The 22,306-nt window shown below is 34.0% G+C and overlaps 1 protein-coding gene across 17 annotated transcripts in view; it reads left to right on the top strand.

Moving 5' to 3' along the window:
* Positions 1–22,306, top strand: part of ADAM22 (ADAM metallopeptidase domain 22) — a 210,618-nt gene that overhangs the window by 81,777 nt on the left and 106,535 nt on the right. The gene's annotated exons all lie outside the window — the stretch shown is intronic.

The raw sequence follows: 22,306 nt of genomic DNA, 5'->3' as shown, positions 1-22,306 counted from the left end.
ACTCTGGACAATTATACATGCTTTTTTTCTCCTAGCTAGCCTGGATAAGGTATAATATGAGGCAACTGTCTTTATCCTCCCAGATAAGGATAATTGCTTCTGGTGAATAATCAAATTATGGCTTTCATCCTGTTTTACCCTCTGACCTTTGGAGGAATAGCATTCCTTTTATTTTGAGTTGCTTTTGTGTGTAGTGTGTGAGCCAAACCACATCTAAAGTGTTATTTTTCTTAGGGAGAAATCTGTTAAGAAAAGAAATCAAATGTAGATTTCTTTTTGAATAAAGAGAATAGTGTTTCTGCTCTGGTTTCCTAAAATGCATTTTCATAAATAGCATCTGTTTCTATATAAATATAGAGATTTGTTGTTAATTGTTTTCTGCTGGTGTTTCTAAAATTGGTGACAGAGCTTTTCTTTGAGTCACATCTATTTTGTATTCTTTGCTCTGCAGTCTAAACCATTTCCCCAATCTTGTAAGAAAGAATCTCTTCAGGAGAGTTTTTCATAGATTTTGCATAAATTGAACCTAATTGCCAATAGGCTATTATTGGCTATTTATTCAATAAGCTGTAAGAAAGAGAGATATTCAGTCTTATTTCGATTTTATAGATGCTGAGATTTAAAAATTGACATGATTTTTACAAATATGTTATAGAGCATTTTGTGGGGAAAAGGAAGATGTAAACTTTGGTTTTATTTTCAAATCAGTGGGTTATGTTGATATAGTATTTAGCTGATTTGAAATTAAATACTGACATTTGAAGACTTAACTATTTGTTTAATTTGGAGCTGCATATAACTATCAAAACCATACTGTGGAAAAATCATGTGTGTGTATGACTATATAAATATTCATAGATTACTATGCTGTAGACCCTCTAGCTTTGTATTTGATCTAAAGGACTTTAAAGTGAAATTGGAAATTAATATGCTTATCTCTACCCACAAACACATTCAGTCCTCATTTCTCTTGATTAACTTAGAATTTCTTTTCTCTTAGAAAAAAATGATTCATGGCTTAGTAATTGTATTCACCTGTCAATTCAAGTCTTTCTTGAGCTTGTTCTGGTCAGGCTGATATTTTGCCTCAATTAAGGGAGCCTTGGTGATAGCTGTGAATGAATCCACAAGATAATGCCTTATTTTGAATGTCACTAAAATGGGCTTCTAACCCAATCCCAAGGTGCCTGATGTGTTTTCGGCCCTAGTTACCTTGCTTATCCATCGATGTTTCTTTCTATTTCCTGGGTATACCAGATCTAATTTTGAGGATATTAATAGCCTTCTAAGGAAAGGAATATACCACAGCTGTAGAAGGAAAAATTATTGCTACCAGTAGCAAGAAGGTGGATGAAATGCATTTCTCTGCACAGTGATCATTTTTCAAGTAGCTTACGTGTTCTCTTCATGAATACTTGATGATAGCTTTATACACTGTATTTCAAATCCGCAATTTTAAACAATAAATCCATTTCTTATCTGAAGCATGGATACCAGGTAAGTAACTGTTGTAAGAGTAATAAGAGTGATTCAGTTCATTATATTATTAAATGTGTAAATTAACAATATGGATAAGGAATATGGATAAGGAATGTCCTACTCTTTGTGGTAAAGTTTATAGCATTCCATATTATATAAATGTACACTTAGAAATTTATATTCCTTTCTTATTTGAATCAGTGAAAAGGTTGAATAAAAGTACAGACAAAATACTTAGAAAGAGTATTTACATTATTTTAGCTCCATCCATGCACATCCACACATGTTCATATGTGGGTAGAAATTGTGGAGCGTTTTTCATCTGTATGCATACCATTTAAGAGTAGAAGAAATCCCAGGGAAAATAATTTCCATCCTCAGCATCAGATATACTTCTTTTCATCTATTTTATATATGTGCATTATATAAATCAAATATACCATTATTTTTATTGCTACAATATGGCTTACATTAAATCCAAAGAGAAGTACTTCTTTTTTAAATTAAAATGGGGAAGCTAAACAATATGCAATCTATTAAAAAGTAAATATTTTAAATGTTTTTTAAAATTATAGTCATATTATTGCCATTTATACTCTCAGATATTACACTGCAGGTTCATTCTCAGTTAAGCTATTGGTAATTCCATTAGTTGAAAAAAATGATATAAAATTAACGTAGAAACTATTCTTTTTTGGATTATGGATTCTACATTTAGATTTCATTGGTGATTATGATGATGATGGCTTTTTTATAATGCTTATGAACTTCCATGTTATCTACTCTATTAGATGTTCTCATAATTATAGTACACAAATAGATGAATATGTGGAATTTCCCACTAATCTATCCTGAGTTAGAGAAATTCATTCTAACTCATGTAATGGAGACTTTTTTTTTTTTTTATCATGAATCTCCTTTGCTAATCATCTCTACCTACTGCAGTTAGATTATTTTTAATAGGACTTTCATCCTGAATAGTCCTTTCATATTCATTGGCCATCTTGTTGCTATAGGAAAACATCCTCGACAGTCTGTTTTTACCCTTTTCCATTAATAGAAACATGTGGTTGTTCAGACCAGGGACTTGGAAATCAGACTTACCTCGGAATGAATCTGGTGCCGTCATTGACTAGCTGGGAACTCTGGGCTTCTAACTTGACCTTTCCAGGTTTGCATTTTCTTGCCTACCAAGTGGAGTCGTATTTATACCTACCTTATCAATTGGCTGTGTACTTCGTCGAGCTACTAATGCATTTAAAATACCTAGCACAGTGCCTGACACACAGTAAACCACAAATGCTAGCTGTTAGTACTATTTCCCCAGCTTGAACCCTCAGTTCTAGTTCTAGGCAGGCTTATCTTTTCACTACCACTGGAGTTACTTATAGTTTTTTTCTTGCCACAACTCTGCTTTCATATTTCTTTCATTTGAAATGTCCTTCTCTGTCTCTTTCCAACCACTGACATTGTGTCTTCTAAGAATGAAGTCTCAGTGCCTTCCTGAATCCTGACTTGACTATTCTAATTCACAGAGATCTTTTCTTTTTGTGGATTCTATGTGCCTACTGTCAGTTCCATTTATTGTGGCTCTCAATAATACATTACATTGAAATCTGTTTTTTGTATTTTCTTGTTTCCATAATAAGAATCAAAGTTCCATGGGATCAAGTGCCCTTTAAATTCTCACATCTTCCTAAGAATTCAACATATAGGCATGTTGAATTGTATTTTGCCTTTTTAAAAAATGATTTTGTGTTATTTACCATTAACTGTTTATATTTTGAGTGAAAACAACGTTCTACCAAATATTTTAATTGTTAACCATTTTATTAAAATATATGAATTTGTAATACATTCATATAAAAAATTCCCTGTGCTATTTATTTTGGCAGGGCCTTTCACAAAGATTTATTTAAAACATCAAATTTTAGATTACACATGCAGGGCACTGTATTTATAAATAAATAAGTGGAACGAATTAATGAATACATCAAATTATGCATTTAAATAAAATTATGTGTATATATATATATAAGAAAAAGTTACATACATTTTCTAAAGGATGGAAAGATGAAAATGGGAATTTAAAAAGTTGTGTTTTTAAAAAAGATTCCATATATAAGTGATGCCATGTAGTATTTGTCTTTCTCTGACATATTTCACTTAATGTAATGTCCTTAGGGTTCATCGTGCTATCACAAATGGCAGGATTTCCTTTTTTTATTGCTGAATAATATACCATTGTATACATAGACCACATTTTAAAAATAATTTCATCCATAGATTAGCTCTTAGGTATTGCCATGTCCCGGCTATTGTAAATAATACTAGAATGAACATGGGGGTTCATATACATTTTTGATATTCTGTTTTGATATTTTATCTTTTAAAAAGTAAAAATAGAAGTTCCTTGAATGTCTCTGTCTCTTGGAATTTCTCTCTGGCTGTACTTTCTCTTCACTTCTTATCTTGTTTCTGGACTACTGCCAATCATCAAAAAAAATAATTGTTTTCCCTGTTACATGTATAAAAAGAATAGTATTTGTGCTGTTATGTTGCCTGCTTTTTTTATACTAACTTTATATTATAAATATTTCCCTATTAATAAGTAAATCTTTACCATCATTCTTAATGTTTACATGGTATGCCAGGATATGGTTATTCTATAATTTATTTAATAATTAAACTCTTAGAAGATATTTAGATTGTTTCTAATATTTTGCCATTATAATATGAATATCCTTGTTCACATATATTGTTGGCCAGTCATTTTCTTTGGACATCTTCTTAGGATGGGTAGTTGGATGATTGAGAATACTTTTGTTTATGATGAATATTATCAAACTGACTTCTGTAAAGATTACACCAATTTGCTCTCTCAAAATCCATCTGTATTCCTATACCTTTATTAATCTTTTAAAAGTTTTATCTATGATAGGTAAAAAATTTATTAAAAAAATTATTTTTCTTTATTCTTTGATTCTGGAAAGTTTGCGAACATATCTTCTGAAATGTTTATTGGCCGTTTGTAGGCGTTTTTGTACATGAAGTATTTCCTCATGTACTTTTCCCATTTTCTGTTCAGATGTTTACCTTTTTCTTGCTGATTTATAAGTGCTTATTATACATTAAGAACACTGTTTGATGTACAGGGTGTCATCACATCTGAAAACACAGGAGAATATATAATAAATGATTTACAGATATTTTAATTTATGATCAAATAATATTATCTATGTTTCTGTATTTTATGGCACCCTATATATTCTACAAATAATTCTACCTTCACTCTTTACCCTGCAGTGGTTTAGTGTCATTTGTAAAAGGGGCTATTTAAATTTTAAGTAGCCAAATATATTAGATGCCTTATTTTTAGTTTTGTTTTTGGTTTTAGAAAGGTCCTCATTGAGGAAATAATTGTTGAACTTTTCTCCTACTTCTATGGTTTTATTTTTAATAATAGATTATTTAACCCATTTAACATTTATATAGGAATTAGTATGAAGTAAGGCTCCAACCTTAGTTTTCCAAAAGGCCTGTCAGTTCTTGGTGAAGGCCTCTCTATCTGAAGTTTTAGTGGTTACTGACAGATTACAATTGCTCGGGAAATCCCTTAATTTCTCTGAGTGTCAGTTTTCTTACGTGTTAAGTAGGGAGTTAGATTATTTCTTGTCTCAAATTAAGTCCATGGAGGGTAAATAACTTGTCCAGGGTCCAACATTTTACTTTACCTGGAATAGAACTTTTCCGTGTATGCTGCTCTATGTGCCATTTGGATAACTAAAGTTTGATGTGAATGTAATTTGTCTGTCATGACATTGATCATAAATTGAGAATTCTAAGGTTAGAGTTGGTGAATGATATCTAACTTTTATTTTTGGTTGGCAGATGTTATTTTAAACTGAACAATGAAATATGACATCATTTTACATAAAATACTTTTCATAGCAGAAGCTTTGAAATATGAAGTGCACTCAGAAGAGGAAATAATAATATGTATTTTATTAAAAAATCCATGAAAGGGTCAAATCAGAAATAAAGTAGATAAAGTACAGATATAGAACATAATTTTAATTTTGATTTTCTATTTAAAAACTTGTCTCAAAATAATTAATTAAATATAATAATTTAAATTTTTGAAAAAATTATATAGAACTAAACAGAAGAGAAAATGTCCAGTCAGCCCTAAATTTCAATAAGATAACTAAAAAAAAAAGAATGGGGTAAAGAAGATTATTAAATGGTTTGATAGAGTCATTGAAATCAGAGCTTGAGAAACCTTGGTTTATTTTATTTTTCTATCAAGATAATGTAGATATATTGCCAATAGTTCATTTTCTGTTGTTATTTCTTACCAAAGTTTACTAAATCTTGACTTTTGGCTTAGCTGCTCCTACAACACTGTTGGCCAGTGAAAGAAAGGGTCTTGACAGACCAGACCCTATTGTGTCCAGTGTGTGTGTGTCATGGGATAAGGTTGTTACCATGTTCTTTTTATTTTGATTTAAATAATCAGTTTTTAGATTTTTGCCTTTGCCTTTCAAAAACAGATTGTTAAATGTCCACCCACATGCAGAATATTAGCTGGGGCTCGACATGAGATTGCTTAAAGCTCTATTGATTGAGCTTCTCCAAATATATCATTTATTGCAACTTTGATGTGTTTGTTTCACTCATCGGTCATTATGGGCCATTTACTGCCACCATTAGGAGTGTCCCCACAACTCTCTTCACTTTGTGTACCTTGAAAGGTAGCTGAGTATCTATGAAGAAAACAAAGACCCTGGGCCTTTGCTACTGAAAAAAAAAAAAATCCCTAAATTCTGCCAGTTAAGGAAATTGAGTAGTATTCAATCAGATTACCAAATTTTGCGTAATTTCAGGATCTTTAGCAATGTACCTGGAATTTCAGTACTACTATTGGTATCCTCTTTGTGATGATTTTTATGTTTTTTTTTTTTTCCTTCAGATTGAGGCCATTTCTGTTAGTGTCTTTATTGGCTAAACTCTTCCATGCACACATATGGTATTTCTTTTCCTTGTGGTTAGCTAAGGAAAAAAATTAACTTCCTTGTTTCTTTCTTACCTCAACTGTTTGGTTTGCTTTTAAACTCTATTGCTTCTGACTTTGGCTCTTTCAGGTCTCTCCTTACTCTCTCATAAGACTCCTCAGCTGCCATCATTCATGTAAAAGCTCTCTATTTTTTGAGAGCAATTTAGGTGCTTGCTGTTTTTTTCATTATTACAAATGGTGCTGTGATAAATCAAGTAAAATTATTCTTGGACTTCAATTTTATATTTTATTGTCAAATTATTTTAGGAATTAAAATATATCAATTTTTTTGAATAGATTATACAGTCACATGGTATGTTATTTAAAAGAAAATTTTCTTTATATCCCTGTTCTTCAGCCATGTACTTTCCCATTTCTGCAGCATCCATTATTATATATATTGTGTATCCTTCCTGAGGTAGCCTATGTGGATATGCATATATAAATGTACATGCACACATGTTTAGTTGTATGTTTTCTATATAGATGTTGGCATATTAAATACATTCTTATGACTTTTCTCCCTCATTTAGCAATATGTCTTAGAGATACTTTATACTTCTGTGTCAATACATACAGAGCTGCCTCATTCTTTTTAAGGGCTGCATAGTATACTATTTGATGGATTTGCTATAATTTACTAAATAGTTCTTTGTGAGGGCCATTTAGGTTGTTCCCAGTTTTTTATTATTACAAATAGTGCTGTGATAAATCATATAAACATATTCTTTTAAACATGTGGGACTATATCTGTAGGATAAATTCTAGAAATGAAATTGCTGGGTCAGAGGGAATACGCAATTTATATGCTCACCAGAAATATGTGAGAGTATCTCTTTTCTCAGACTCAGTATCTATCACATGTAACTTTGCTCTAGCTGTTTTTGGCTTCCTGAGGGAGTCATGTTTTTGCATGCTTCTCTCAATTTCCAGTTTCCTATACCATTGAAAAGCTCCTTCTACTTTGCACCCTGCCCCTCCACCATTCCTTCCCTTCCACTAATCTTTTTTTATCTTCAAAACTCAGCTCTATCATAAATTCTTCATAGAAACATTCTTGCTTGATAATCACCATTCTGCTTCTTGTACTCAGAATTTTCAAGATCCAATTCAGTGCCCTCTTTTTTTGTGTGAGTGAGATTCTTCTGTAAATATAACAGATTTCCCTTGTATACTTTTGTTGTGGTGCTTTTCATTCTGAATTGCCCTCATTAGTTCTTTGCTCATATTTTCATTCAACTGATCGCCAGACTGTGCCATTTTGATATTTGTTCAAAACATTTTTCTATGCCATTATTTAGTAGAGGCTCAGTAAACATGTTTTTGATTTAATTAAATCAATGTCAGAATTTTAGAGTTGAAAGGGACCTTACTGATTTTTTAATCCAACGATTTCACTTTATTAGTGAAAAATAGAGTTCCTAATTTTAATAGTCTCAATTCAAAATTAGGCAATTCATTGTTTTACTTTTCTTTAAGGAAAAAATGAAAGCCAGTTGTTTTTTACTTGCTTCTGACTCTTTTTTTTGGGTTCAGATCAATACTCTAGGACAACAGTCCTTTATCTGTAGGGTTTTTTGTAATGGAATATGCTGTTATTTCTTCAGACTCAACAAGTATCAAAGACATATCACATATCTTTTGTTTCTTTTCATTTTTCCTATTGCTCGATCATCTTTTTTCTCAGGACCGTGCTTGGAACAAGTTTCCCAGGACCTGCCCAAGTTTGGAAGCACTGAGAGATAGACAGGAAGCTAGAGAGCAAGGAATCACTGTTTTTACTGAACACAGTTGAAAACATCACGTGTTAATGAGAAGTCCAAATGACCCTCTTGGTGCTTCCTGTCTCTATTTTCTCCTGTATAGACTTTGGTATTTAGGGAAGATTTGGGTTTGTAGAGGAGACACATATTCTCATAATCATTGTATTCACATTGATCTGGAGCACAGAGGAAAAGAGAAGGTCCTCAGTGTTTACAAACTATAAAGATTAACTGCACCCATTTCAGAAATATAGGCCAGTGTTACTCCTAACTAGGTCAACTCAGTTCTTCAGATAGGAGGAAGCATAAGAATCCAAGAAAGAATTCAAGGCCAATCCTTTTTAAATGAAAGAAAGGAAGAAAAGTGAGGCTCCCTAACACATATTTCTTAACCCTTCTCATGTTTAGTTATGTGTTCTTTTTATTGCAGATGCACTTTTAAATGTATTTTGTGTTCTTCTCCATATTCTTTGGTTCTCTCTTCTTGAACTACAATAACCCAGTTTTCTTAGTCTCCAATCTCCTTTCATGACAAATGTTTTACTTGCCGTTTGGATTGCCAGTCATCTAAGGCTTCCAGAACCCCAATAGCGTTCCTCATGGCCCTAGAATCTGCATATAAGAAAAGCCTTACATGACTCCCGAGCGTTTTGAGAAACATTTCTGTAGTCCTGTGTAATCACTACTTTGCACTTCAGTTTCATTGAAATTTTAAAATATTTATGGATTCCCTATTAACTCTTATAGTTTTTTTTTATACTTCTTGGTACATCTGCATAGAATATTCAGAGGTTCTTTTTTCTTTATCTTCTTTATTTAATAGGCAAGAGAAATGCTTAATTTTTATTAAAACATTCCCTCATAAATGCCTGATTCACTTGATACTGAACTTCGAATTGGAGCAAAAACCAGAGAGAGCTGTGGGAGGAATATGTCAGTCATGTAGATATATCTTAGGTCCTTTTCAGGTGGATGTTTGTAATATTAGAGATTATTTTGTTTTAGGGTCTCTGTTTATTCCCCAGTAACTGAACATGAAGCACTGATATTACATATTGGTTTCTTTTTTATGATAACGTAATTTGAAATTTATGACTGCAAAGCAGCAATAAAAGCACTGTTTTTCCTCCTGGGTTGGTGACTGAATTTAGGTTGATAGGAATACAGTGCCTCATCAGATAAGTGTGAAAAGAGGTGCCACATACAAAAGCCTAAGATAATCAGTCCTCTGTGCCCAGAGTGTAGATATTCTCAACTGACCTATATGACACTTTCTCCTCTTCTTTCTTATCTACTTTTCAGATGCAAAATGCTCAGTAATTTCCCACAAGAAAATTTATTCCTAAAAGGTTTTCCTAGAGATAATTTTTTAAAATGGAAGAAAATAGAGTGAAGCATATTTAACTTTTTTATTTGCAGTTTTGTGTCTTGATTATTAGCTCTTAGACTATAGAAACTAACTCAGAATTAGGTCATAGTGTCAAGATCCTGATTAGTTTTCTTCCCATTTACTGCTCATTTAAGCCAGTATGAAGAGCGATTATGAAGTAATGACACTTTAAACAAGCTTTTCAAAACTTATACAGCCAAATGAGTTGTCCCCTTCAAAGTTGTCACTGTAGGAGGGCATTGCATTTATTACAATAATAATCTGTTGCTCAAAGCAGTGTTAGATCTTTTGAGGGAGGTTACAATCAAAGTCGATTTAGCACATTTTCTGAACATTTTTAATGATGGCATAACATCAGTAACTGAGGATATATTTTATATTTGAGCTTTGGAAGCAGCCAACAGCCATTCACAATCATCTTTTCACTAGTATGGGTGATTAGCCTGTTTGTCATTCAGAAGATATGGTTAGGAAATAGTGAGACTGGTTTTCTTATGTGTCACATATGTTGTCTCTGAAGGCAGTTCCATAAGGGGAATTGTAACAAAGTTTTGAGGGATTGCAATATCCCTGGCGTAAGTGAAGAAGATCTCAAGATGACCATTTCGAAAGTGACAACATTCAGCTGACTATTTAGATCTGCCGTAATTTTTTAAAAACCACTCATTGTTAATTGTAATATTCTGGTATTGTGAAGAAACAAAGGCATTTTAGTGGAACCAAAATAAAAAGGTTCAACTTGGTGCGATTACAATTTGTTCATAAAAAATAATTATAAATTAGCTGACATTTGCTGGAAATGGCTCTTAGAATTGAAAGCTAGTTAAGGAAATAACAGCTAATGGAATAGAATGAAATATGTGAGGGCAGAAAGGGCACCTTTTAAGGAGTTATTGCTAGTTTTGAGATAAATGATGAGATAGAATTCTCTACTCTGTGGTATCTATTTCATGCCCATATTCCTTAGCTTTCTCTTGCTCAGGTTTAATCTAATAAGGTTCCATTATAAAAATTATGTGATCATGATAAAAAATAAATATTTAAAATTACATATTTCTGGTTAGGTATGGCAGATCGAACCCTTATGTATATCTTTCCTCCATTATAATGACAGGGTGTAATAAACTCACAAGAACAAAGCAGATAAGAGACATCAATAAAATTTTGGAAGATAGAATAAAAATAGACAAGTCGTAACTTAATTAACCAAGCTGACTTCTGATAGTAACAAGAAGCAGAATCCAGAAATGGAGGCACTAGATATCTCAGAAAACCGGGATATGGTGTGGGGCTGAAAGAGAAGGTAGTTTCTATTAACTTAAAAACATATTAAACTCTAAAACATTTTTTCTTTATGATGGGAAATACGACAGTCCTAGTTTGGTTTTGTTTTACATCTATAAACATATGGGAGAAGACAGAAGTGCCAGCAATACTCTTTTGACTTAACAGTTAGTTATTCTTTACAGAAAACATATATGTTTAAATATTATTAATAGGATAATAGATTATTTAGTAAGGAAACCAAGTAGAATTACAGACTTTAGAGGTTATACTTACTTTCCTAGAATATAACAACACCTTTTTATGTCTGGATTCTGGATAAGAATCTATTGTTGGAGATAATGTTTTCAAAGACTGTTCTATGACATAGATTAGTATTTGCTTTCCTGCTGCTCTAGAAGAAGGAATTTTTCTTTTTCATCTTGACAATCTCTCTTTTACTTATAGTTTGAAAGGCCTAAATTGTCAAACTAAGTTTTGGAATTCCAATAGTTAGAGAACAAAAACAGGTTCGAAATCATTAAACTTATAATATGAACTACCAAAGCATCTAACAAAAAAGAAAGAAATCAAAATGAAAGAATTCAGCTGAAACAAAGAAAATTAAGGGAACAGAACAAAAATCTTTAAAAACCTAACTTAATAAAAAAAATTCAAAGAGATGAATATTGTGTCTATGAAACAAGAAAATGCTACTAAAAATCCAGAGAAAAACAACTAGAAAAAATGATTAGAAACAGTAAAAATCAATAGAAAAGTTAAATAATAAAGTTGTAAAAAAAAAAAGTCTCCCAGAAAACAAGACAGAATATGAAGAAGTGGAAGAGGAGAGAAAAGACAAAATATGTGAGAGGATCAGTCCAGGAGATTAAACATCTGACTGGTAGGAATCCCATATAGAGAGTAGAGAGAACACATAGTAAGGAAATGATCAAGGATTATTCTTCATAACTGAAGGACATGGGTTTCTAGATTGAAAGAGCTCATCGAGTGCCCAGGACAGTGAATGAAAGTATACCCACATACAATTTTGAAGTTTTAGAATAGTGGAAATAAAAGAGAAGGACCAAAAAGCTTCTTGAGAAAAGAACCAGGCCACATTGGAAGGATCAAAATCAGAATAACATCAGATTTCTCATTAGTGATACTAGAAGTTGGGAGACAGTGGAGCAATGCTGTATAAATTCTGAAGGATTTCTTTACTTAAAAAATCTAAACCATCAATCGAAGATGAGTTCTCAAAAAATGTGCATGCAAGGTCTAAAATAAATTAACATCATTCTTTATTTGGAAAGAATTCTTTATATGGAGACTGAGTCCCACCAAAATAAAAGGGAGAAGATCAAGAAAGATGAAGGTGTGAGTTATAGGAAACAGGTTTGCAGTGAGGAGAGAATCAAAGGGAATTCTTAGGATCATGGTGAAGAGAAATTTCAGGATTATAGCTATATAATAAGCTAGACTGCAATTAGTCCAGATGTGAGCAAAAGGGTGGAAGGCCACAGGAGGGATTTAGCTAAGAAAAAAATGGAACCGATAGAGTGCTTGATGTGTTTGTCTGTACTGAAGGCTTTACAGTTCTGTGTAAAAGTTTAGGGCTTATTTAGCGACATGTATAGAAAACTAAGAAATGAAATTATGGGAGAAGGGGAAGTACATGTTGGAGTTAGGTTTAGTTGGTGAAGAGGTTGAGCTCTGGAGTCAAGCCATCTGAATTTGAAACGTGGCTCTACTAATTACTTCCCTCTTACCCTTGAGTAAGTAAGTTACTTCTCTGTGTTTCAGTTTCTTCATCTCTGTGGAGATACTAATGATACCTACTTAACAAGGTTGTCGTGAAGATTAAATGAGTTAAATGCATGCGAAGATGTTAGATCAACAGTAGTAGTATTAGTGATAATAATAATAATAGTAGTAGTAAGGGCTCAAAAATTTTAACTGTTATTTTTATTAATGCTATTAATTTTAAAATTTAAAGAAATTAAGATACAAGTTTGAGAATACTTCTCTTTGAGAAACGTAGTGAGAAATACCTAGAAAAAATGGTTTAATAAACTAAGAAAAAAATTTTCATCCATTTCATTATTTTCCACTAAATGGATGGAAAATAATTTGCTCAACTAATCTATTTTTGTATATTTAAGTTGTTTTGTGAATAACTTTGGGATGATGGCTTTGTGAAATACATTTCAAATTTAATTTTCTTATTTTTATGAAATTACATATAACTTATTTCTTTAGTTTATTAAATGCAATACATGTTTATTATAGAAATTTTAGATAATTTATACAACTTAGATAATGTATAAAATTAATGTAGCAGTAATCTATCTAGAGATAAGTACTGCAACCATCTTTATGTATGCTTTTTTCCCCTTCATATGTATATATTTTCTTCCTTTTGCAAAATTTGCAACTTTTCTTAAATAGACATTTTGAACATCTTTTATCTTCAGTGACATGTTAGTGTTAGCTGAGTGTTCAAGTGTAAATTTTTGTACCCTATTGATTTAATTGCTTCTTTGTTATGTCCAGTGTTTCTCCATGATAATGTTGTATTGATTATTATTATAGGTAAGCAGCTGTACACACTAAAAATTATTTCCTAAATTCTTAGAAACAGAATTTCAGTTTCAAAAAGATATACATTCAGTATATATTGTCAAACTTCTGTCCTCCCCGAAGGTGTTTGTGCTAGTGGTTCTCTAATACCCTTGTCAACTAGGTTTTCTAATAATGATTATTTCCAAAATTGCATAAAATATCTTTTTTATTTATAGTTATTTTTCTTCATTTGATTCTTTATTATAAAGAAAATTAGAATTTTAAGACTTTTATTGAATTTTGAGAGATTGCTTTCTTAAAAGAGGGCAATAATTGACCATCATTAACCCTGGACAGTAATGCCTATTAATCTGTGTTCTCATTAAGGATGGAACTGTTATATTCTTTATGTAGATGATGGGGGAGACATTGACAGCTTGACAGAGTAGGTCTTAAGCATTGCAAAAACCCAAGCAAGACCTCATGGTGGTCAGACCAATGTGGTGACAGTGGAAGTGGTCACACTCTGTGTATTTTGAAAATAGAATTGACAGAATTTTCTGATCAATTGGATATAGGATATAATATTAGGAATCAGTGATCACTCCTTGGTTTTTGGCCAGGGCAACTGGCAAGATGCAATAGCCATTTATGAAGATGGGAAGACTGTAGGAAACTCATGTTTGTCAAAAGCAGGAACTCAAGTTTTGACATATTAACTCTGACATTCTTTTTTGATAAGCAGGAGGAGAGGTTGAGTATGTAGTTGGATATATGATTCTGGAGTTCAGAGGAAAATTCTAAACTGCAGATGTCAGTCTGAGGGTCATCAACATATAATTATTATCAAGGGAAGACATTAGATGAAATCACCAAGGAAGTGAGTGTAAAAAGAAAAGAGAGGATGATGAAGGACTGGGCCATGGGACACTACAATGTTTAGAGGTTGGGAGATGGGAAGAAACTAGCAAAGGAGACTGAGAAAAGGCAGCAAGAGAAGTAGGAGAAAAGCCAGGAGAGTGTGGTGGCTGATAGGGGATCTAAGGAGATATTTCCAAGAGGAGAGGATGATCAGCTGTGTCAAATGTTGCTTATAGGTCAAGTAAGATGAATTGACCATTAGATTTAACAACATGGAGATAAGTAATTAGTAACTTTGATAAGAGCAGTTTTGGAGAAGTGGTGTGGTAAAAATCTGACGAGATGAGTTCAAGAGAAGGGAGAAGAGAAAAAGGAAAAATTGATTATGGGTAATTCTCTTGAGTGGTTTTGCTTAATGGACAGAAGGAAATGTGGCAGTAGTTGGATATGGAAATGATGTTATGAGAATTTATACAGTGATGGGAAAGATCTAGTAGAAAGGGAGAATTTAATGATACAGGAGAGGGAAGAATATCTGGTGCCATGTGTTTGAGCAGGTGAGAAGGGATAGATTGTGCTATATGAATGGGTGAATTAGCTCTGGATAGTTGTACAGACAGCTAATCCCTAACAAGAGGGAAGGCTGAGCATATATGAGTGCAGATGCTGCTAGGTACAGAGATTCGGTGGTGGAAATCTGTGTAATTTATCTTTCTGTTGCTTTTTTTCCCCTTAGTTATATAGGCAGCAAAGTCATCTTTTCAAAATAGATGGGGAGAAGTTGTTGAAGATTTGAAGAGAGAGAGAAAAGGTGTGAAATGATATTGAGACACAATTGAGAGTGTAAATGCCCAAGGAAAATGGAATGTGATTGCCAGACAGCCTTAAGGGACCCGTTGAGGTTAGTGTTCATTATTGTACAGTGAGCACAGATAATATGCTTTTCTTCAGCTTCCGTCATTTGCACTGAGCAGGCATGGAGGTGGTATAGAGTTTGTTTTACCCAGGATTTGTTTAACCAAGGGAGAATCACATGTTAGGAGATGGGTAGGAGATTTGCAAGGCTGTAAATATTAAGATTGAATTTAAGCTGACCAGAGAAGGAAGTGAGACATGAGGGAGGTGGAGAAAAGTGAAGGGGTAGTAAGTTCAGCGGGTTATGGGTCTTATTGGGGTCAGAGGACTGAAATGAGTTGTTGAAAAAAGCTAGAATGGATGGAGATGGTCAGAGTGAGCGGTTTGAAACTAAGAATATAGTAGGTGAAAGGTGGATGGGTGAGGTAGAGTAGAGAAGAAGATCATTAGAAGAGATGAGGTCAAGGAGCTGAGAAACCAGAATTAGAAAGCTCACCTAAGTGGATATCAAAATCACCAATAATTAAAATAGGAGTGTTGTTGGAAAGTATGATTGTTAACTAGAATGAGGGAAGTGACCAGGAGTCAGTAAATTACTACAAGGATCGATGATAGGTGGAAGAGTCTGATGATATGAGATACAAAGTCAGGTAACTTTTAGTGGAATGAGGTAGAATGACATGACATTGCCAATGAGATGCAAGAAGGATATCATCCCGCCTCCTCACTGGACCCTATTAGTAAGAATGTGCAGCCCTCACTTAAGAGGGTGTAAGAGAAGCAGTTCCTGCTGGTTGTCAGCATAAGACCGTAAAAGGAAATATTCAAAGAAGAGATTGTAGATATTGTATTTTGTCAGTGGTCATACCTGAGTTCCAGAGGATGTGATCAAGGGGTATCTGAAGGTGGGGAATGATGGAAAAGGGGACAGAATCACATAAGAATTAGACAGCTGGAGATGAGGGATGATCTGGGAGCCTGAACTTCTTGAGGTGACAGACATGAACTAGGATTAAGGGCCTGATTAGGTTAATCTGGATGACTCTAAAGCATCATGATGAGGCTGTGTACACTGATGGTAAGTAGATGCTCTTTTGCCACGAACGGGCCAAATTTGGGACTCCCACTTGACTCCAATTATGGGATTGCGGTGGGAACAGTTTTCCTTTGAGCACTGGGCTCCTTTTGACTTATGACAGTGGAGTCTGGATGAGGGATATGGTCTCACACCTAGTATATGGATGTGGAGAGGAAGGAGACAAGGTAAAGATGCTTGTTAGGCAGATGGCAATACGAGAGAGAGTTTAATTTTTCAGAAATCTTTATATGAATAGTCTTTGTGAACCGCACCTAAGAATTACAACTTTAAAAAATATTAAAATCTCCAATTTCTAGGGTGCTCACAGGAAATCTAAGTAAAATTTGAAGTAAGTCTGGCAATTTTCTTCTTAAGAAATTAGTCCTTGAATTGGCTGTAATGGAGAGGAACCTGTGTCCCTCTGTTTATGTGCCTTAAGAATCACCAGAGACTCCTTTTAATTGCCTTGCTGTAATGTGTTCCCTGGTATGTTTGGCTTTCAATGTGGTAATGAGTAGCCATGATCAGAATATGCCAACAGACCATTACATTAATAGAGTTTTATCAGAATATTTGTAGACTTACTCTGATTATACGTTCATGTCCTGGTAGCATTTTTGTATATTAGAATAAATCTAGGAGGTTCTGGTGTGGTAGGTATGCGGGTGATGAGGCAGTTAAAAAAAATTCTGTGATTCCTCTGCAAAGCCAGGCTGAGAAACCTTTGCCCTAATAGGAATAAGGATTCTATAAATAAGAGCTAATATTAATGATAGTGCCCATCTCAAGTCTCACGTAAGCACATTTAATCTAAGTGCCCTAGTCCTAGCATACACACTGAAAGCTCTCTGATATTCATCAGATATGACTTTCTTGGTAGACCATAACTAAAATAGCTTCACATTTATGCACAAGGGTATACAGAAAATACTTTGTATATACCTAAGGAGGAAAGGAATTTTCATGTTTACAAATTAAAAAGTAATAAAATGAAACCCTCATCCAAAATGCAGATCTTGGATAAGATTTTAATTTTGTAGTTTTCTTTTAATTTAACTTAAACAAAATAGGAATTTAAAATACTGGTTATTACATACTGAGGCTACAGACAGTGATTCTGGCACAAAACGGAACTGAAGAATGGATGATTAATTCTCAGTGGTGTGAAGGTCCAGGACATTTATCCATTTTCTGTATTGAGGATTCTCAGCAAAGACATTAATTTGCCAAAAAGATGCTTGACTAGATAGAGTAAGAAAATAAAGAGAGAAGATGAAATGAGGGAGGGATGCATAGAATGTCTCAAGAATGGGAGGAATGTTTTCTTTGAAAAACTTTCCAAGCTTATAATTTTTTATTTCTCTTACATAAAGTAGTAAAATTTGGATTTTTAAAATTTCCATTTTCTCAGTTTTGTTGCTCTGAAAAGATTTTTATAGCTTAGGTACCTAATAAAATCTTTAATTTTCCATTGTAACCTATGATCTATGTTTTTTTTTCTATTTCTCTGGGTGGATTATAGTCATATTTGAAGCTTTTATGGTTCTTGTATATTTCTATTACCCTAAATAAGTTACATTGTGTTCATTTGGAGATTGCTGTAAGGAAAACATGATGTTAATTTCATGTAGTATAACAATCACTGAATATTAGAATAAGAAGGCATAATCAGCCTATTGCCTTATGGTGTATTATTTTGTGGAATTCTGTGGGCTGACTAGGCAGTTCTGCTTCATATAGTGTTAGCTGGGGCACTTACATCTGGAAGATCCAAAATGGCCTCCATCACACAATTGGAAATTGGTGTCAGCATAGACTGGAAGTTGAACTAGGGCTGTCAGCTAGGGACTTCAGTTCTCCTCTACAGAGGTCTTGTTTATGTGGTTGCTTGGGCTTCCTCACAGCATAGTGGCTGGATTAAAAAATTGAAAGATGGAGAGTTCCACATATTTGAAAGTAGAAGCTACAGAACTCAGATATTATACAGTATTACTTCTGCCTCATTATATTTGACACAGGACAAGCTCGGATTCAAGGAGATGAGGAATGGTCTCCACTTTGCCATGAGAGGTGTAACAAAGAACTTGTAGCTATCTATAATCAACCACAGGCCATCCCTTGATCATAAATAATTTACATTCCTCACATATGCAAAATGTACCAAATTCTTCTGAAGACTTCTAAGTAATCTTATTTCATTATAGTATCAGGCTCAAACTTAAGTTTCAGGCTCTCATTGTCTGTCAGGTCCTGGTGTGATTAAAGCTTCTTAGATGAAGTAACTCAGGTATAGACCCTTGAACTGAAAAGCCAAGTAACTGTTCCACACACTCAGGAAACACTGGGGAAATAAGGACAGAATGACTGAATTGGATACTCCTATTTGAAAAAAGGAGAAAATTGGAGGGTCCTTTAAAATTCTGATACTCAGCCAGGTATAAATCACCAGGTCTCCTGTTTTGGGAAAAGGGAATATATGTTGATTAAGGCTTTGTTTTGCTTCTTGGGGATAGTTGCCTGTGGTTCTTGGCTATATTCTCTGAATTACCATTTCTTTTCCATAATAAACAGTCCAGGCCTTAATTTAAGTATCTTTCTAGGTTTCCTTTCTGACTGTGAAAGGTTGGAACTGACTGTCCATTTTGATCTAGACTGGTGGTGATTCCATTGGTGGGTTTTCTGTGAATCTCATTGGGATTTAGTCCATTAGACAAAACCACACCCAGAAATATTTTGGAGATAGGTCCCTCTCTACTTTGGACTGACTGTGTGTTAAGATGCTATGGGACAATGTTATTAAGATTCTTAGAAAACTTTTTATTTAGGTGAGAATGTCTATGAGTCATACCTTTAAGATTCTCAGAAGCTCTACTATAGCTGAGGCTCTAGTAGGCAGGCCCTTATGAATCTTAGAAACTCTTTTATACAGATGATATGGTCTAGGCAAAAAAGCCTTAAGTCTTTTTGAGATCTGAACAAAGGGTCATAAAACCATACCCTTGATTTGATCTTGACCTTGAGGTCACATTTTACTGGCAGGGCCTTGGTTTAGATCTTTGCTCTGAGGCTATTTATTTGAAAATCTATGGCCTGTTCAAGTTTCTTTCTTCATTTGTTTCTTTGTTGTGCATTTTTAGTGGGAATACTGTAAATCTGACCCCAGTGTATCACTTCAAGAGCACATGATTCTGATTTCTTCCTTTATTGCTGATGTTAACTATGCCCAATTGGTTAAGGCAGTGTCCCCCAGTTTTCTTTACCATGAAGTTATTACTAGGACACATTTTGAATGTTGAGATTTGGCTGAGAGTTATGCATTAGACATTGTTAGATTTGAGATGCCTAATAATATCCTAGTAGAGACTGGTTCAGAAACGGGGGTGTTAATAAACTGGAGAGATGAAGCAGTACTTTTTTGCTTACATTTTATCAGTGAATATAGAAGTGAGGTCATTAGCAGGTAGTGATGATGAGGGAACGCTTCAACAGCAGTCCCCAACCTTTGTGATACCAGGGACTGGTGCTCCTATGAGAATCTAATGCCTGATGATCTGAAGTGGAGCTGAGGCGGTGATGCTTGAGCTGGGGAGCGGCTGCAAATACAGATGAAACTTCGCTTGCTTGCCTGCCACTTATCTCCTGCTGTGCAGCCTGGTTCCTAACAGGCCACGGACCCTGGGGATTGGGGAACCCTGCTTTAGAGATTTGAGGAGGGAGAAGTTTGGAGGGGTCTTCTCAGAGTAAATCAACTAGTGGACTTATGGGCAGTATTGTACTAAGGGTTACCACTTGATAATTATGTTCATAAATTCAAGCATGGCCATTCAGGGGGTTCTGCTTCTTGGGGTCAGACTTTGATTAATAGAAAATTAAAGTTTTATCACTGTTGAGGTTTGGCCAAATGAGCATAGTGGGGAGGTGGGGAGTGGTAAAGAAATTTAGAGTATGTGCAGGAAAGTGATTATCATGACAAACCATGGAATATAAATAAAATTAAGTAGGCAAGAGGGAAGTGAAGGACAATAAAAAAAAGTGGTAAGTACGGTTGATGGTTTAAAAAAGTCTCCAAACAGTTATAAAGTGAGAGTTCTAGAGAAAAATGGATAGGAGATGGTGAATAGAGAGTGGGATGTTTGAAATCAGGATTTGAGGGGCCTTTCACATATGTTCTGGTTTAATACTATACTAACTTTATGAAGAAATTTTTATTATCTCAGTTTTAGACTTGGGAAAATTATGTTTATAAAGATTAAATAACTTGACCAAGGCCACACAGCTAGTAAATGGCAGAACTTGGATAGGAAATAAAAGTATTTGTACTATACCAGCTGCCTCTGATTTGTGACAGTTATCCACTAGACAAAGGATAATCATTGTTATGACTGAAAATGTTTACATTATAATTGTTTTGCTTATTCCAGGCTTATTATGGCATGCAAATGAGAGAAAAATCCCAAGAATACGTTTGTTATTTTAAAAACATTTCTTCCTTTAGAAAATGAGTGGCCTTTAGTATTTGATTGAAAACAATTTTCACTTATCTTTCAAAATTCACAAAGAAGCATTTACACAGGAGTTCTGAGTAAGCTATGAGCATGGAGTGAATTCTACCTAATCAATTTGATGTAAAATAAACTTTCCCATATGTTAAAGAGATCCTTCATTTTCCTACACTTGAAATTATTTAAGCACATCCCTACTTAACAAACAGTAGTGAACTAAGGAAAAGAACTTAGATAATTTTGATTTTCTCTACTTTAAGAGGCTTCACAAAATTTACTTGGGTTCTAAGTTGATGGTAGTAAGGATTTTATTTTTCAGTAGAGGAAAAAGTGAAGTTTTAAATAGAAGGTTTTTCAGCCTAATAATTAAAATAACAATACTTAGCAGACTTCTACAGTACTGCGAACAAACCGAAATTGCATGGGCTGTTTTTGGTTTAAATTACATGGAACCCTTTCCAGAAATACTTGTAGGTATAGAAGCTTGATTGAAATATTTGCATAATTTCTGAGCAGAGAGTTTTCTTTGCTGTAATTACATCCATGTGGTGACTCATATTCTCTTAATTTGTAGGTTTTATAATTCAAAGGAAAATATTCCCTTGAAATTTGAAAACCTGGAAGACTCAAAATTGTTTCAAAAATTATTATTATTATTATTATTATTATTATTATTAATGCCGCTACTACAGCTACACTTTCTTTAAGGAATATTTTATGTAGGTGCTTTTGATTTCACTCATGCTAGATCTGATAAGGGTGATTTACTCATGTAGCAGTGATGGAGAAAGAATCCCACAGTTGTCCAACATCAGGGATGGGCTGTTCTGGATCCAGGGACTTAAGCAGTAGAGATATGGGACTTTCACTTTGGTATTCACCACTGGTACAACTCAGTTGTGTTCAAGAGTCTGCTTATTTTTTATTTATCTCTTTCCTTCATCAGCTGAATGATTTTATTCTGAATTTACTAGTTCAAATTCCCAAGAGAAGAAACCTGGCTGGCTCTGCTAATAAACAATGTCTCTATGTAGTAATTTTTCTCTCCCACTTCTGATGAAGTTGTTTGAGACTGATAGGAAGCTTGATAGTCTTTTGCAAACATCTGGCTGGCTCCTCTCCTGTTTAGGGTATGGCCTTGGATAACAGGGTGAGATGTGGATGGTGGAGCCACAAGTTTTGCTGGAGGCAGAGCTTTACAATGCAGCTTCATTATTCTGTGAGAAGCCTTTAGAAATTTGTGAAATATCTGACATGCCCATGATTAAAATATAGGACAACTGTCGATTAGCTATACAATAGCTATTCTCTCTACCACTCTTCTTCCCCCTAATATTGTTGAACTCTGAGTGATTATGATGTTCATGGGAGGCCCTGCAGGAGGAGACTGTTATTGTTTAAAGATAGATGTCCTTGTCAAAGGAATGGTTTTGATGTAGCCAAGTAATGCAGTTCTTACAAAACATACTTGAGAAGATGAATGTAAGGGGTTTT

The sequence above is a fragment of the Pteropus medius genome, unplaced genomic scaffold, assembly GCF_902729225.1.
Source record: "Pteropus medius unplaced genomic scaffold, Ma_sr-lr_union100, whole genome shotgun sequence".
Classification (NCBI taxonomy): domain Eukaryota; kingdom Metazoa; phylum Chordata; class Mammalia; order Chiroptera; family Pteropodidae; genus Pteropus; species Pteropus medius.
Note: the sequence above shows the minus strand (reverse complement) of the source record. Positions and strands in the feature narration are given on the sequence as shown.